At 41.7% G+C, this 18,408-nt stretch overlaps 1 protein-coding gene and 1 pseudogene across 4 annotated transcripts in view; one reads left to right on the top strand and one right to left on the bottom strand.

Annotated features, from left to right (window-relative positions):
* The window catches only part of RNF130 (ring finger protein 130), a 173,737-nt gene that overhangs the window by 46,185 nt on the left and 109,144 nt on the right, over positions 1–18,408 (top strand). The gene's annotated exons all lie outside the window — the stretch shown is intronic.
* On the bottom strand, positions 2,101–2,894 carry LOC116544114 (annotated as a pseudogene). The gene has a single exon (XR_004265821.1). The product of XR_004265821.1 is annotated as a nucleolar protein 16 pseudogene (transcript).

The raw sequence follows: 18,408 nt of genomic DNA, 5'->3' as shown, positions 1-18,408 counted from the left end.
TACCCAGGCTGGAGTGCAATGGCACGATCTCGGCTCACCGCAACCTCTGCCTCCTGGATTCAAGCAATTCTCCTGCCTCAGCCTCCCGAGTAGCTGAGAGTACAGGCATGCGCCACCATGCCCAGCTAATTTTTGTGTTTTTAGTAGAGACGGGGTTTCACCATGTTGACCAGGATGGTCTCGATCTGTTGACCTCATGATCTACCCACCTCGGCCTCCCAAAGTGCTGGGATTATAGGCGTAAGCCACCATGCCCGGCCTAACTGTTTTCAAAAAAGAATAGCATTAGAGGATTTAACACTACTCCCTTTCACAACTTAAGTAATCAAGGCATTGTGGCATTGGTAGAAGGATAGGCGTATAGATCAATGGATCCAAATTGAGAATCTAGAAATAAATATTGTTATGGTCAGTTGATTTTCAACAAAGGTGCCATTATCATTCAATGGGGGAAGGACAGTCTTTCAACAGCTAGTGCTGAAACAATTGTTATCTACATGCAGATTTTAAAAAAGGAGCCAGGACTGGTGGCTCATGCTTGTAATTATAGCACTTTGGAAGGCAGAGGTGGGAGGATCATTTGAGCCCAGGAGATTGGGCTGCAGTGAGCTACGATTGCGCTACTGCACTCTAATGTGGGCAACAGAGCAAGACCATTTCTATGAATGAATGAATGAATGAATGAATGAAGGAAGGAAGGAAGAACAGAGACCTTATACTATATAAAAATGACTTCACAGTGAATGTTAGACAAAATGTAAGAAATAAATGGTAAACTTTTAGAAGACAGTCTGTGATTCTGAACAAGAAGTTCTTGGCCAGGCACCGTGGCTCACACTTGACATCCCAGCACTTTTGAGAGTTGGAGGCGGGTGAATCCCGAGGTCAGGAGATGGAGACCATGCTGGCCAACATGGTGAAACCCCTTGTCTACTAAAAATACAAAAATTAGCTAGATGTGGTAGCACATGCCTGTAATTCCAGCTACTTGGGAGACTGAGGCAGGAGAATTGCTTGAACCAGAGAGTCAGAGGTTAACAGTGAGCCGAGATTGTGCCACTGCACTCCAGCCTGGCAACAGAGTGAGACTCTATCTGGAAAAAAAATGTTCTTGCCTATGACTCCAAACACACTGTTTATTAAAAAAAAAAAAATTAGATTTTATCAAAATTAAAACCTTTGTAATTCAAAAGAAACAAACCATTAACACAATGAAAAGATACAAACAAAATCTTTTTGGATCATACATCTGATGTAGGACTTGGATCCAGAATATCTAAAGAGCTCTTATAAATTAATAAGATAAACAATTTAGTTTTACAGTGGCCAAAGGATTTTGCCATTAGATATTTTATTGATGATTAGAAAAATGCAATCAAAACAACAATGCAACCAAAACAATACTATTTCACATCCTCTAGAATGATTATAATTAAAAAGTCATATAGTACCAACTTTTATTGAGGATGTGGATAAACTAGAATCGTTATGTATTGCCAGTAAAAATGTGAAATGGATACAACCAGTTTGGAAAATAGTTTGGCAGTTTCTTTAAAAGTTAAACAACAATGCCATATGACCCGGTAGTCCCACTCCCAGAAATCTAAGAGAAATGAAAACAGTGAAATGTCCACACAAAAACTTGTACACAAATGCTTATAGCAGCATTGTTTAGTATAACCAAAAAAGTAGAGACAACCCAGTTTTTCATCAATTGGTGAATAAATAAACAAGATATACGTCCATATGATGGAACATAGTTTAGCAATTACAGTTGGCCCTTGAACAATGAGAAAGTTAGGTTCACTGACCCCCATGCAGTCAAAAAGTTACACATAACTTTTTTTTTTTTAGAAGTAAAATATCTTTATTTTCTTACATACACACTATATTCAAGTAAACCACCCACCCTGAAAACAGCACGTTCTGGCTTTTCCATTAACCTCCAGAAGAATATAAATTGGAGTCTCTGATAATAGTTCCTTCCCCAGAGTGGGGAGTATGCGTTGGGGGTGTGTGTGTGTGTGTGTGTGTGTGTGTGTGTGTGTGTGTGTGCGCGCGCGTGCGTGTGTGTGTGCGTGTGCGCACGCGCGGAAAACCTTCCGATTCCACGGGATCCGGCCAGCCCCTCTGAAGACACACAGCCCTCCTTGCCTTACACCCTGGCTCCAGCTTCAGGTGTCTTCCTTGATCCAGGGAGAGGCCTCAGCCTGGGGCAGGTGTGATGTAAACCAGTCACTCAAATCAAGCTCCATCCCATTCTTCTGCAAAGAATTGAGGAAGTCTTGCCACTCTGCTGGGTAAAAACGTTTATAGACATTGATCTTATTCTGAATCTGTTTTGGGGTATCTTGATAGTAATTCTTCTCATCGGGGGCCATGGCCTTATAGTCCTCCCCGTGGTTCTCCACCATGTAGCATATGTAGTCAATGAGGTCCCAAGACAGAGTATTTCCTTCCTTTTCTGGAAGGCTGGCTTCCGCTTCCAGGTCATTCAGCACATAGGGCTTCCGCACAAGCTCTTTCAGCCTCTCCTCTGTGTCCACCTGCGTGGCCTTCACCTTTCTCTTACAGAGGGGCACCGCCTTGTTGGGGTCCACAGCCAACCCCATCTTGGCCAGGTTCTGCCGCACCGATTTAGCGTGGTCCCAGGCATGTCGGATGTGGGAGCACTCGATCCGCGGCGCTGCCTTCCGTCCAGCATTCCAGTTCAGACGCTTTTGGTTGACATTGTAACCAAACTTCTGCCTCCAGGTCTTGCCCTTGGCCTTGGGCATTGCGCTGACCACCCCACCAGCAGCTCACACGCGGTGCCTCTCTTAGACCTGGTGTGCCTCCCCTCAAATTTAACTTTTTTTTTTTTGAGACAGAGTCTTGCTCTGTCACCTAGGCTAGAGTGCAGTGGTGTGATCTCGGCTCACTGCAACCTTTGCCTCTTGGGTTCAAGCCATCTCCTGCCTCAGCCTCCCAGGTAGCTGGGATTACAGGCGCCCACCACTGCGCCTGGCTATTTTTTTTTTTTTCTCCCGGCTTTTTTTTTTTTCCTTTTTTAGAGCTGGAGGCTCACTCTGTTGCCCAGGATTGAGGTCAGTGGCGTAATCTCAGCTCACTACAACCTCTGCCTCCCAGGTTCAAGCAATTCTCCTGCCTCAGCTTCCCGAGTAGCTGGGATTACAGGCATGTGCCACCACACCCAGCAAATTTTTTTTTTTTTTTATTTGAGACGGAGTTTTCGCTCTTGTTACCCAGGCTGGAGTGCGATGGCGCGATCTCGGCTCACCGCAACCTCTGCCTCCTGGGTTCAGGCAATTCTCCTGCCTCAGCCTCCTGAGTAGCTGGGATTACAGGCACTCACCACCATGCCCAGCTAATTTTTTGTAGTTTTAGTAGAGATGGGGTTTCCCCATGTTGGCCAGGCTAGTCTCAAACCCCTGACCTTGTAATCGGCTCACCTCATCCTCCCAAAGTGTTAGGATTACAGGCGTGAGCCACTGCGCCCAACCCCAAATTCAACTACTAATATCCCACTGTTGACCAAACGCCTCACTGATAACATAGTTGATTAACACATATTTTGTATGTTATATATGTTATGTGCTATTATTTAACATAATGTTAAGAAAATCATATGGAAGAGAAAATATATTTACTATTTATTATGTGGAAGTTGGTCAAATCACTGTAATGGTTTTCATCCTTATCTTCTTCCCATTGAGTAGGCTTAGCGGTGAGGAGGAAGAGTGCGGTAGGTCTTGCTGTCTCAGGGATGGCCAAGGAGGAAGAAAATTTGCCATTAAGTGGATCTGCACAGTTCACCCTGGTGTTGTTCTCAGCAGTAAATGGAATTAACTTCTAACACATGGATAAACCTCAAAAGCATTATGCTAAATGAAGCCAGACGCAAAGGCTACTATTATATACTTCCATTTATATGAAATGTCTAAGAAAGACAAACATACAGAGAAGAAAAGCACATTAGTGGCTGTGTAGGGTGGAGCTGGGCATGAAGATTAATTGCAGTGAGCATAAGGGAGCTGATGTGTTGGCAAGCATCAGCAATCCCAGCTACATTGGAGACTGAGGTGGGAGGCTCCCTTGACCCCAGGAGTTCAATTCTAGCCTGGGCAACACAGCAAACCCCCCATCTTTTAAAAAACAAAAAATAAAACACCAAAAAGGGAACATGCACTTTTGAAAAGGGCATGAGTAAATTTTCTGGGGGTGATAGAAATGTAAAACTGGATATAATGATGGTTGCACATCTCTATAATTTTACTCAAATCACTGAATTGTACACTTACAAAGATGAGTCTTATGGCATGTAAATTACACGTCATTAAAGCTGTTTTTTAAAAATATAATGCAAACTAAAGTTCAAAAGCCACACAAATGTAAGATTCTTAAATAGGTTTAAGTTGTACGCCCTCAAGTATTCTTACTTGGAAAGACAAAGCAAGTATTCATGAGGTGATCGTTTGTTACTTTTATTCATATTTTAAGTATTCAAGATAGAAATTAATCTTGAATACCATATAAAGAAAGAATGATACTAAAAAGTGGACAGCAGCTGGGCATGTTGGCTCATTCCTGTAATCCCAGCACTTTGGGAGGCTGACGCGGGCAGATCACCTGGGGTCAGGACTTCAAGACCAGCCTGGCCAACATGGTGAAATCTTGTCTCTACTAAAAATAGAAAAAATTAGCTGGGTGTGGTGGTGCAGGCCTGTAATCCCAGCTACTCGGGAGACTGAGGCAGGAAATTCCTTGAACCCAGGAGGCAGAGGTTGCAGTGAGTTGAGATCATGCCACTGCACTCCAGCCTGGCAACAAATCGAGACCTTGTCTCAAAAAAAAAAAGAAAAAGAAATAAAATTGGATAGTGGCCAGGCGTGGTGGCTCACACCTGTAATCTCAGCACTTTGGGAGACCTAAGCGGGGTATTGCTTGAGTCCAGGAGTTCTAGACCAGCCTGTTCTAGACATAACAAAACCCTATCTGTAATAAAAATACAAAAATTAGCCACACATGGTAGCGCTCACCTGTAGTCCCAGCTACTTTGGAAGATGAGGTGGGAGGATTGCTGGAGAGCCTGGGAAGTGGAGGCTGCAGTGAGCTGAGACCACACCACTGCACTCCAGTCTGGGCAACAAAGCCAAACCCTTTCTCAAAAAAAAAAAAAAAAGGTGGAGGGGACAAGAGGCTAGGAATGGGACAAGAGGCTAGGTATGGTTTTCTTATACCTGTAATTATAACACTTTAGGAGGCCAGGGTGGGAGGATCACTTGAGGCTAGGCGTTCAAGACCAGCTTGGGCAACATAGTGAAACCCCATCTCTATTAAATGAAAAAAGTTGACAAGAAAAACATAAAAGTAAAGACATTTGTTTTGCTTTACGATTACTAGAAACATGCTGAGTATAAAATTGAAGGATTAATTACAAAGACCTGCCCTAAACATATACATTATATATTTTACAGTTAGAAATATAAGCCAAACTACTCTAGGTTAGTAAGTTTTATTTAATCCAAAAAGTTACACGATTATTTAAATGGCAAACATGGATATGTTGTTCACAAAAGCAATGGAAGCAAACCCATTTGTTAAAAAAAATTTCTGCAACATAAATTTGCTTTTATTTATTTATTTTTTTGAGATAAAGTCTTACTCTGTCGCTCAAGCTGGAGTGCAGTGGTGAAGTCTCAGCTCACCACAACCTCTATCTCCCAGGTTCAAGCTATTCTTCTGCCTCAGTCTCCCAAGTAGCTGGGACTACAGGCATGCGCCAGCACACCTGGCTAATTTTTGTATTTTTAGTAGAGATGGTTTTCACCATGTTGGCCAGGCTGGTCTTGAACTCCTGACCTCAGGTAATCCACCCGCCTCGGCCTCCCAAAATGTTGAGATTACAGGCGTGAGCCACCTCACCTGGCCATTTTTATTTTTAAGATTAGTGAAAATGCCGTTTTGTTTGGGAATTTGTGAATTATCTGCAAACTAACTCGTTTTAGTGTCTGAAAGGATTCTTAGCTCTTGGTTAGCGCTTTTTTCCTATTTCTTTGAGCCCTTCCTGTTTCCCCTTGGAACTCCTAGGCCCGTTGTCTCCTGTTTTCCACACAGAATAAATTCTTGGTTTCATTCTGTTCTCAGTGGAGATTCTGCTTGTTAGATATTCATCACCTTAGAAAAACATTGTTGAAATAGTTCATCTAATTTATAGGTCACTGTTTCCATAGCTGTCTCAGTTTCTTCTGGTTTGTTCATCATATTTAAAAATTTATCACAGATTTTAATTTTTTATGACATTCTCAATCATTTTTAGTTATAGAAGAAAAAATAAGTTTTAGTTTGATGATATAGTACTTCTAAAGTAGAGAAAAGAATTTGGCACAAATGTCAAGCAGTCACGAGATTAGGATTTGAACCTTAGACCAAGTTGATTATCAGCCTTGTGAGTTTGGGTAACTAAGTCCTTAAAACTAGCATCCTCATCTTCCTAAAAGAGGGTGATTACAAAATTTATTGAGATAACAAATTTGTTTAATGTATAACAGTTGTACAATTTTTCTTGTGCTTGGAATAAGCAGTACCTTTTATACAATTATGAAATCAATTCTTTCATTTTGAGATTGGTGCTTTTTTTTTAATTGCATTTTAGGTTTTGGGGTACATGTGAAGAATATGCAAGATTGTTGCATAGGTACACACGTGGCAGTGTGATTTGCTGCCTTCCTCCCCCCCACCTATATCCGGCATTTCTCCCCATGCCATGCCCCCCCAACTCCCCACCCCGCCCCCCGCTGTCCCTTCCCTATTTCCCTATTTCCTTCCAACAGACCCCAGTGTGTAGTGCTCCCCTCCCTGTGTCCATGTGTTCTCATTGTTCAACACCCGCCTATGAGTGAGAACATGTGGTGTTTGATTTTCTGCTTCTGTGTCAGTTTGCTGAGACTGATGACTTCCGGGTTCATACATGTCTCTACAAAGGACACGAACTCATCTTTTTGATGGCTGTGTAATATTCCATGGTGTATATGTGCCACATTTTCCCTGTCCAGTCTATCATCGATGGGCATTTGGGTTGGTTCCAGGTCTTTGCTATTGTAAACTGTGGTGCAATGAACATTCACGTGCATGTGTCCTTAGAGTAGAACAATTTATAATCCTTTGGATATATACCCAGTAACGGGATTGCTGGGTCAAATGGAATTTCTATTTCTAGGTCCTTGAGGAATCACCACACGGTCTTCCACAATGGTTGAACTAATTTACGCTCCCACCAACAGTGTAAAAGTGTTCCTATTTCTCCACATCCTCTCCAGCATCTGTTGTCTCCAGATTTTTTAATGATCGCCATTCTAACTGGCGTGAGATGGTATCTCAATGTAGTTTTGATTGGCATTTCTCTGATGACCAGTGATGATGAGCATTTTTTCATGTTTGTTGGCCTCATGTATGTCTTCTTTTGTAAAGTGTCTGTTCATATCCTTTGCCCACTTTTGAATGGGCTTGTTTGTTTTTTTCTTGTAAATCTGTTTTAGTTCTTTGTAAATTCTGGATATCAGCCCGTTGCCAGATGGGTAGATTGCAAAACTTTTTTCCCAGTCTGTTGGTTGCCGATTCACTCTAATGACTTTCTTTTGCCGTGCAGAAGCTGTGGAGTTTGATTAGGTCCCATTTGTCTATTTTGGCTTTTGTTGCCAATGCTTTTGGTGTTTTGGTCACGAAGTCCTTGCCTACGCCTATGTCCTGAATGGTTTTGTCTAGATTTTCTTCTAGGGTTTTTATGGTGTTAGGTCTTATGTTTAAGTCTTTAATCCATCTGGAGTTAATTTTAGTGTAAGGTGTCAGGAAGGGGTCCAGTTTCTGCTTTCTGCCCCTGGCTAGCCAGTTTTTCCAACACCATTTATTAAACAGGGAATCCTTTCCCCATTGCTTGTTTTTGTCTTGTTTGTCAAAGATCAAATGGTTGTAGATATGTTGTGTTGCCTCCGAGGCCTCTGTTCTGTTCCATTGGTCTATATCTCTGTTTTGGTACCAGTACCATGCTGTTTTGATTACTGTAGCCTTGTAGTATAGTTTGAAGTCCAGTACTGTGATGCCTCCCGCTTTGTTCTTTTTGCTTAGAATTGACTTGGCTATGCGGGCTCTCTTTTGGTTCCATATGAAGTTTAAGGTGGTTTTTTCCAGTTCTGTGAAGAAGGTCATTGGTAGCTTGATGGGGATAGCGTTGAATCTGTAAATTACTTTGAGCAGTATGGCCATTTTCACGATGTTGATTCTTCCTAACCATGAACATGGAATGTTTCTCCATCTGTTTGTGTCCTCTCTTATTTCGTTGAGCAGTGGTTTATAGTTCTCCTTGAAGAGGTCCTTTACGTTCCTTGTTAGCTGTATTCCTAGGTATTTTATTCTCTTTGTAGCAATTGTGAATGGCAGTGCATTCTTCATTTGGCTCTCTTTAAGTCTGTTATTGGTGTATAGGAATGCTTGTGATTTTTGCACATTGATTTTGTATCCTGAGACTTTGCTGAAGTTGTTTATCAGTTTCAGGAGACTTTGGGCTGAGACAATGGGGTCTTCTAGATATACAATCATGTCATCTGCAAATAGAGACAATTTGACTCCCTCGTTTCCTATTTGAATACCCTTTATTTCTTTTTCTTGCCTGATTACTCTGGCTAGAACTTCCAATACTATATTGAATAGGAGCGGTGAGAGAGGGCATCCTTGTCTAGTGCCAGATTTCAAAGGGAATGCTTCCAGTTTTTGCCCATTCAGTATGATATTGGCTGTTGGTTTGTCATAAATAGCTTTTATTATTTTGAGATACGTTCCACCAGTACCTAGTTTGTGAGGGTTTTTAGCATAAAGGGCTGTTGAATTTTGTCAAAGGCCTTCTGTGCATCAATTGAGATAATCATGTTGTTTTTGTCTTTGGTTCTGTTTATGTGGTGAATTACGTTTATAGACTTGCATGTGTTGAACCAGCCTTGCATCCCTGGGATGAATCCTACTTGATCATGGTGGATAAGCTCTTTGATGTGCTGTTGCAATCGGTTTGCCAGTATTTTATTGAAGATTTTTGCATTTATGGTCATCATGGATATTGGCCTGAAGTTTTCTTTTCTTGCTGAGTCTCTGCCGGGTTTTGGTATCAGGATGATGTTGGTCTCATAAAATGATTTGGGAAGGATTCCCTCTTTTTGGATTGTTTGGGATAGTTTCAGAAGGAATGGTACCAGCTCCTCTTTGTATGTCTGGTAGAATTCGGCCATGAACCCGTCTGGACCTGGGCTTTTTTTAGGTTGTAGGCTCTTAATTGCTGCCTCAACTTCAGACCTTGTTATTGGCCTATTCAGGGTTTCAACTTGTTGCTGGTTAGGCTTGGGAGGTGGCAAGTGTCCAGGAATTTATCCATTTCTTCCAGGTTTCCTAGTTTATGTGCATAGAGTTGTTTGTAATAATCCCTGATGATGGTTTGAATTTCTGTACAATCTGTGGTGATAGCCCCTGTATCATTTTTTATTGCATCAATTTGGTTATTCTGTCTTTTCTTTTTTATTAACGTGTCTAGTGATCTGTCTATTTTGTTGATGTTTTTGAAAAACCAGCTCCTGGATTTATTGATTTTTGAAGATTTTTTTTGTGTCCCTATCTCCTTCAGTTCTGCTCTGATCTTAGTTATTTCCTGTCTTCTGCTAGGTTTTGAGTTTTTTTTTATCTTGCTTCTCTAGCTCTTTCAGTTTTGATGACAGGATGTCAAATTTAGATCTCTCCTTTCTTCTCATGTGGGCACTCATTGCTATATATTTTCCTCTAGAGACTGCTTTAACTGTGTCCCAGAGATTCTAATATATTGTGTCTTCCTTCTTGTTGGTTTCAAAGAACGTCTTTATTTCTGACTGTATTTCGTTGTTTATCCAGTCAACATTCAAGAGCAAGTTGTTCAGTTTCCATGAGGCTGTGCGGTTCTGAGTTAGTTTCTGAATTCTGAGTTCTACCTTGATTGCACTGTGGTCTGAGAGACTGTTTGTTATTATTTCTGTTCTTTTGCATTTGCTGAGGAGTGATTTGCTTCCAATTATGTGGTCAATTTTAGAGTACGTGTGATGTGGTGCTGAGAAGAATGTATATTCTGTGTATTTGGGGTGGAGAGTTCTGTAAATGTCTATTAGGTTTGCTTGTTCCAGATCTCAGTTCAAGTCCTGGATATCCTTGTTAATTTTCTGTCTGGTCGATCTGTCTAATATTGACAATGGGGTGTTAAACTCTCCCACTATAATTGTGTGGGAGTCTAAGTCTCTTTGTAAATCATTAAGAACTTGCCTTATGTATCTGGGTGCTCCTGTATTGGGTGCGTACATATTTAGGATCATTAGCTCTTCTTGTTGCATTGATCATTTTACCATTATGTAGTGTCCTTCTTTGTCTCTTTTGATCTTTGTTGCTTTAAAGTCTAATTTATCAGAGATGAGAATTGCAACTCCTACTTTTTTTTGATCTCCATTTGCTTGATAAATCTTCCTCCATCCCTTTACTCTTTGAGCTTTTATGTATCCTTGCATGTGAGATGGGTTTCCTGGATACAGCACACCAATGGGTTTTGGCTTTTTATCCAATTTGCCAGTCTGTGTCTTTTGATTGGGGCATTTAGTCCATTTACATTTAGGGTTAATATTGTTATGTGTTAATTTGATACTGCCATTTTGATGCTAGCTGGCTGTTTTGCCCATTTGCTCTTTACTATTTGGTATGCATTTGGAGTGGCTGGTACTGGTTGTTCCTTTCTATGTGTAGAGCCTCTTTCAGGAGCTTCTGTAAAGCAGGCCTGGTGGTGATGAAATCTCTGAGTATTTGCTTGTTCACAAAGGATTTTATTTTTCCTTCACTTACGAAGCTTAGTTTGGCTGGATATGTAATTCTGGGTTGAAAGTTCATTTCTTTAAGGATGTTGAATATTGGCCCCCACTCTCTTCTGGCTTGTAGGGTTTCTGCTGAGAAATCTGCTATGAGTCTGATGGGCTTCCCTTTGTGTGTAACCCGACCTTTCTCTGGCTGCCCTTAGCGTTTTCTCCTTCATTTCAACCCTGGTGAATCTGACGATTATGTGCCTTGGGGTTGCTCTTTGTGAAGAATATCTTTGTGGTGTTCTCTGTATTTCCTGGACTTGAATGTCTGCCTGCCTTGCTAGGTTGGGGAAGTTTTCCTGGATAATATCCTGAAGAGTATTTTCCAACTTGGATTCATTCTCTTCGTCACATTCAGGTACACCTGTCAAACGTAGATTAGGTCTTTTCACATAGTCCCACATTTCTTGGAGACTTTGTTCATTTCTTTTTACCCGTTTTTCTCTATTCTTACCTTCTCGTTTTATTTCATTGAGTTGATCTTCGACCTCTGATACCCTTTCTTCTGCTCGGTCAATTTGGCTGTTGAAACTTGTGCATGCTTCGCGAAGTTCTCATGTTGTGTTTTTCAGCTCCATCAATTCATTTATATTCCTCTCTAATTTGTCCATTCTTGTTAGCATTTCGTCAAATCTTTTTTCAAGGTTCTTAGTTTCTTTGCATTGGGTTAGAACATGTTCTTTTAGCTCACAGAAGTTCCTTGTTATCCACCTTCTGAAGTCTGATTCTGTCATTTCATCACACTCATTCTCCATCCAGTCTTGTTCCCTTGCTGGTGAGGAGTTGTGAACCCTTGTAGGAGGAGAGGTGTTCTGGTTTCGGGTGTTTTCATCCTTTTTGCACTGGTTTCTTCCCATATTTGTGGATTTATCCACCTGCCGTCTTTGTAGTTGCTGACTTTCACATTGGGTCTCTGAGTGGACGTCCTATTTGTTGATAATGAAGTTATTTCTGTTTCTTAGTTTTCCTTCTAACAGTCTGGCCCCTCTGCTGTAGGATTGCTGAGGTTCACTCCAGGCCCTGCTTGCCTGGGGATCATCTGCAGCAGCTGCAGAACAGTAACGGTTGCTACCAGTTTCTTTTTCTGCTATCTTTGTCCCAGAAGGGTACTTGCTAAATGTCAGTCTGATCTCTCCTTTATCAGGTGACTCTTTGGATATGTGGGGGTCAGAGAGCTGCTTGAGGAGACAGTCTGTCCTTTACATAAGCTCAAGTGCTGAGTTGTGAGCTCCGTTTTTCATTCAGGGCTGCTGGGCAGGTACATTTAGGTCTGCTACAGTAGAACTCATAAATACCTTTTTTTTCCCACAGGTGCTCTGTCCCAGGGAGTTAAGGCTTTATTTATGAGTTTCCGTTGTGCTGCTGCCTTTTTTTTTGTTTTTTGTTTTTAGGGCTGCCCTGCACAGCAATGAGGCAGCCTAGTCACTGTCTGCCTGCAGAGGCTTTGCTAAGCTGCTGTGGGCTCCGCCCAGCTGTCGTGTGAACTTCCCTGCAGTCCCATTTATATGGGTGTAGTTAGACCTGTCTCAGCATTGGTGGCATGCCTCTGTAATGGCGGACTCTTGCTGTAATGGCAGGTTGCCTTGGCAACAGCTGGTTGCCTCCGCAATGGCAGGCTGCCTCGGCAATGATGGACGCCCCTCCCCCACAGAGCTGGACCCTCCTGGGTTCAGCTTGCTGTGAAACTCTCAATCCAAAGAGTTTCTGATTGCTGTTCTTCTGTGGGAGTGGGACCAGCTGAGCCTGATCACCTGGCTCCCTGCCTCAGAGCCTTTTGCTCTCCAGTTGAACGATCAACTCTCTCCCAGGAGTTCCAGTCACCTGTTGAAAAGGCGCCGGGGGTCTATGTGATTTCCCCTGCGCCGACTCTCTGCACCAGCGGCGCTGAGATTCATGGGGCCTTGTTTATTTGTTTGTTTGTTTTTGCCTGGGAATCTCCTGGCCTGGCTCCCTGCCTCAGACCCCCCTTTAGTCAGATGAATGGGCGACTGCACATTCCCAGGGCTCCAATCGCCAGCCAAACGGGCACCCTGACCAGTGTATTTTGTATGGAGAACTGCTGTGCCGGGGCGCTGCAAAGCAGTCACGGCGGGGACCGAAACGGCCGCGCAGGCCAAAACAGTTGCGGTGGCGACCTGTGAGGCTCCTCCACCCGGGAATCTCCTGGTCTGTAGGTAATAAAAATCCATCTGGAAATGTGGTGTCCACTCACCCTCCGGGCTTTCACTGGGAGCTGCAATCCCGAGCTGTTCCTAAACGGCCATCTTGGATCCGGAGCCGAGATTGGCACTTTTAAAAGAATTTCTAAGTGTACTTTTTGTTCATTCTCCCGGTATTCTTCCATATAACTTAATTATTTAAAATATATCTAGTACAAAAAAATAGTTAATCAACAGGTATTGATTTACACCTGCTCTATGCCAAGCATTCTGCAATGGACACTGTAAGTATTTGTAGAAAAATGTACAAGTGAGTGTCCGCAAGGAACACTTCCTCCCTTAGGGAGACACATACACATGAAATAATTGGGGAACCACTCAGTGCTTAACTTTGCATACCTACGCAGCGGGATCAGCCATAGTATTATTACGAAAGGGCTTCTGACTCAGGTCTGGAAGACTTAATATAGGAGGCATTTATTGTGCTAGGCCCTAAATAATTAGTATTACTTAGGATTTGACCAGAAAGAGAAGATACTCTCAGTAGGGGAACCACATGAATCCAAAATCTGGTTCGAGTAGAGGGGGTCCGAAGGAAATGTAGAAAATTAGGTGACTGCAGTAGAGGGGTTTGGATTCTATATGCTAATTGTTTTTTGAGCTCTTGTTAGATCTCTAGACATAAACAAGATACACATGGTACATCTTTCCATGGAGTTGTAATCAAGCAGAGAAGATAAACATTGAGTACTAAGTCATGATTAAGAGAAGTGACTTAGGTCCAAGGGGTCAGAGAGAAATGCCTTGAGGAAACGACATCTGAGTAGGAGTTCAGGAGTTGAGAAGAGTATTCTAGGCACAAGGCACCTCTTGAGTGAAGGAGCTGAGGTGGGGAAAAGCAAAACAAAAGTAATTTTAAGTGCAGGGAAAGAAACAGCATGGCTCAACATGGTGGATAAGGTAATAGTAAATTCAAGTCACAGCAAAAGTGTGCCTAAAGCAAGGACTGTTGCTTAGTAACATGGTAGGATTTGAAAGGAGGGAGGTGTGGTTATCTCCATCTTTGAGGTCGATGCCGCCTGAGCTGTGCTGCCCAACGCTACACTAGGGTGTGCAATATCATACCTGCAGCAGCCACAGAACTGGGCAGCCAGAGTCCCGCTGAATGATGACAGCTGTCTTAAGCAGCTGGCAGGGTACCTGGCATCTTCTCTGCCATCTAATTGGTACCTGGAAAACCCACCAGGAAGCATTAGGTGGAGATGTGGAGGGAACCAGTGGTGGCCATAGAAGCCCCACAAGGCGCAGTTCCCACAAGTGAAGTGTGGAGAGGAAGAGCAAGAAGGCATGTGTCCTGGCTGATAGGGTTCTTAATGAAGCCCGTGCTCAGAGTGAGAGGGACAATGGCTATAGAAAGGTCCCATTTCAGGCCAGACGTGGTGGCTCATGCCTGTAATCCCAGCACTTTGGGAGGCCGAGGTGGGCCGATCATCTGAGGTCGGGAGTTCGAGACCAGCCTGACCAACATGGAGAAATCCTGTCTCTACTAAAAATACAAAATTAGCTGGGCATGGTGGCACATGCCTGTAATCCCAGCTACTTGGGAGGCTGAGGCAGGAGAATTGCTTGATCCTGGGAGGTGGAGGTTGCAGTGAGCTGAGATTGTGCCATTGCACTCCAGCCTGGGCAACAGGAGCGAAACTTCATCTCAATAATTAAAAAAAAAAGGTTCCATTTCAGTCCAGCAAGCTGCACTAGCTGAAAGCCTGTCCTGAGAATGGGGTCAGAAGTTCAGGTTCAATAGTACAGAGAACACACACAGCACCAGAAGCTTCTCTGGCTCTCTTCTTTTCAGGCAGGCATTCACGATAAATCTCCAGAATTATGATCCTTTTCTGACTTTTCTATGCCATAGCTCTCTGCCTTTCTGTTTCTGCTTCTACTTAGAGAAGGTCATTATACACTGGCAACTCCTTGCTTTCCAGATTCATCAATGTGTTACTCAGTTCTCTCCCTCCACAGATAACCCTTCTAACTCTGTAGGGCTGTTTGTCTACAGAAATTCAAGGACCCTTGTGTCAGAATCACTTACAGCAGTTGGAAAGACACTGATTGCAGTATCCTCCCCCCACCCCACCCAAGACAATCTCAAGGGATGGACCCAGAGACCCATGCTTTCACTGTCCTGCTCATGTGCCAGTTTTGCCCTCCCTTCATTGTAGGGCAGAAGCAATGGGTTAGCAGCTCTCTGTGCTGTGCATTTCAATATGAACTAATAAGATCTGGTAAAAGTCAAAAGGAGCGAAACCTGGATCACTGCCCTTGCTGAGTTTACAGTCCAAGGCTCCTGCAGTCTTCAGAGCCCTCTCTGTACCTCTATGATGGTATTGTCCTTTTCCTTTCATTTTGTCATTATTTGCATACTTGACTGGCAGTAAGGAAAAGCCTAGCGTTTCATTAAGTTAAGGTTTGTGTCATGTCTTTCGGGTCTCTGCAGTGGTCAGCAAAATGCCCTGAACAAAATAAATATGGGTTACACTGAAATGATTTTATTAAGATACTTAGTTTGTTTATTAAGCTTTCTTTCCATTTAAGGCTATGTTTTATACCTAATTAAAAAATTCCACATTGCAATAAAAGTATTCCATGTACACTATATGTACCAATATAAGTGTAAGTATTTTGTTTTCTTGCCCTGTCAACCAAGACATTGGTCCTGTTTATTCTAAAGCATGCCCTTCACCTGATGACTGAAGGACATCTGTCCCAATGCCCTGTCCATGATGTCATTGATAGGAAGGGCTACTCATTTTGTGGTTTCATTTGTTACCTCTGGTTAGCAGAGTGAGTTCTTTGTCATGTAGTTAGCGGATCTGTGGTGGTATGAAAGGGAAGTTATGGGCTCTTGGATAATTTACAATAATGCATACGTATGTAAAAGTTAAGGATCTATTTTCGTGGTTTTAAAAAGTTTATATAGACTTTACTGTTATTGTTTAACCATCTTAAGTTTTGTTAAATAACTGTCAGAAATAGCTGTAGTTTAATCTGTGTGTCTGTAATAATTTTGTGGACATTCTTTCCATTGTAAAAAGGAAGATGAGGTGATTTAGATAAACATGTAGCCAAATTATGTTGCTTTTTAATCTTTTTATCAATCAGCAATATCAGATGCTTCTTATTGGGTTTTTTGGATAGTTGAATAAAATTAGTTGAATGGCTTTTCAGCTTTTTTCCGTCATAGTCTCTTAAAAACTTATTTAGCTCTGTATTTATTATCTGGCATTGAATAGAAAAATGTCATACTTTGTAAAATATAGAAAATTCACTGTGAATACAAAAAGAATACTTTTATGAAAATGAGAAAAAAAATCAACACATTGTAGAATACCTTTAAATATCAGTAGTTTGGGCCACTTAACATAAATCTATTTTCTTTATTCTAAAAGCCCATCAAGAAAGTGAGTAATATAATCATACTATTGTTTTACCATTTAAAGTTTTTTAGCTTCTAATCGAATATGGATTTAACTACCTCAGAAAAGATGGAGCTTGCAGTTGAAGTGTACTGCTGTGGCAGGAAGTAAGGGTTTAAATTATATTTATATTTTTGCCTGAGTTTGCACAGGCTTCTACTGTATTTTCCATCTGGTTCATACATTTAAAAAAAAATTCATAATTATCAAAATCTAAAACTGAAACACTTAAGCAGTAGCTTTTAAAAAATAAAAATAGCTCTTAAAAAATAAATGCAATGGTTCCATTTTAAAACTTCCATAAGCTCTTAATTTTCCTTTTTTCTTTAAATCTGAAGTGGAACTGGAGAGCGCCTCCACTGTCAGATACATGAGACTGTTTACTAGCCTTCCTTACAGGCTCTGTGTCCCAGGTGGGTTGTTTGAGGTCATCACTTGATTTTACTTTTTTTGTCTTTCCTGTGCTTCTCTTGAGGACTGGCAGCAGAAGAGGAGGAAGGTAAAATCATGTAAAGAATCTGCTTGGATTTAGAATACTGCTTTAGAAATCAGTTTCCTAGGTTCCAGGATGGAAGACTTCTTAACTGATAGCAGTTCATATGATGATGAACCTGGCCTTGTGGTTATGATCTCAGAGTTGGCGTCAATGGCACAGCTTCTAAGGAGAATCGTGCAGACTTAGGTTGTAGGTGTTAGAGGTCTGGGTGAGGATCTCTTACCCTGGATTGATGCTTACAGTGCTTCTCAATTCAGGATGGAAGTGGAAGACAAGGCAAGGGGTATGTTGGGACAGTTATTTTGCTCTGCAGGTTGTCTTTTGCGTTAGAGTGTTTAATCTCCCAGGCACGGGCCTGCTAAATGCTGATGTGGCTCACCTCCATGCTTGTAACAACATAAGGACCCCACCCGCAGGGTTTCCAGACACTCCCAGGAGAGCTTTGCTGACCCTGTTGAGACCCACTGTCAAATGCTTAAGTTTGAGGAGCCTTTAGAGGAGGAATGAAAAAGGGCTCTCATTCATGAACGGAATGGGAATGCCAAAACTTGTGGAAAAATGGTAGGCTTTTATATTTGCGTGCACACTAACAATTCTGGTGTTCTTTACTTCTTTCTGAGTTTCCAAGTTTCCATTTGGTGTAATTTCCCTTTTTTAAATCATTTCATGCAGCGCAGATCTCCAGGTACTGAATTCTCTCAACATTTATTTAACTGAATCTGTCTTTTTTTGCCATCATTTTTCAAAGACAGGTACAAATTTTTGTGTTGACAGAATTTTCCTTTCAACACTTTAAAGGTGTTTCTTTGTTTTCTAGCTTGCATTTTTTTCTGATGAGAAGTTGTTCCCTTTTAGATAATGAGTCTTTTTAAAAAAAACTTTACTTTTTAGAACAGTTTGCCTGCAAACCCTGCACCCAGTTTCCCCTGTTAGGTACTATGTAAGATGTTGATTTGTTGTACTACAGTGAACTAATGTTGACATATAATTATTAACCAAAGTCCGTTACTTTATTCATATTTCTTTAGTTTTCATCTAGTTTTTTTTCTGTTGTAGGATCCCACCCAGGATACCACATTACATTTAGTCATCATGATCCCTTAGTTTCTTCTTGGTTGTGATACTTTTTCAGACTTTCCTTGTTTTTGATAACCTTGACAGCTTTGAGGACTACTGGTCCAGCATGTTGTAGAATGTCCTTCAACTGGGACATGTGTGATGGTTTTCTTATAATTAGGCTAAGGTTATGGGTTTTGGGGAGGAAGACCCACAGAGATTTGTAAAGTACCATTAGCACGCATCCTATCATATCAAGTTTATGTGCTATCCGTGTGAATTATCACCGTTGATGTTGACATTGGTCACCTGGC

This window comes from Sapajus apella, unplaced genomic scaffold (assembly GCF_009761245.1).
Source record: "Sapajus apella isolate SASKATOON/1434 unplaced genomic scaffold, GSC_monkey_1.0 scaffold206, whole genome shotgun sequence".
Classification (NCBI taxonomy): domain Eukaryota; kingdom Metazoa; phylum Chordata; class Mammalia; order Primates; family Cebidae; genus Sapajus; species Sapajus apella.
This window is presented reverse-complemented; position numbering and strand designations above follow the sequence as displayed.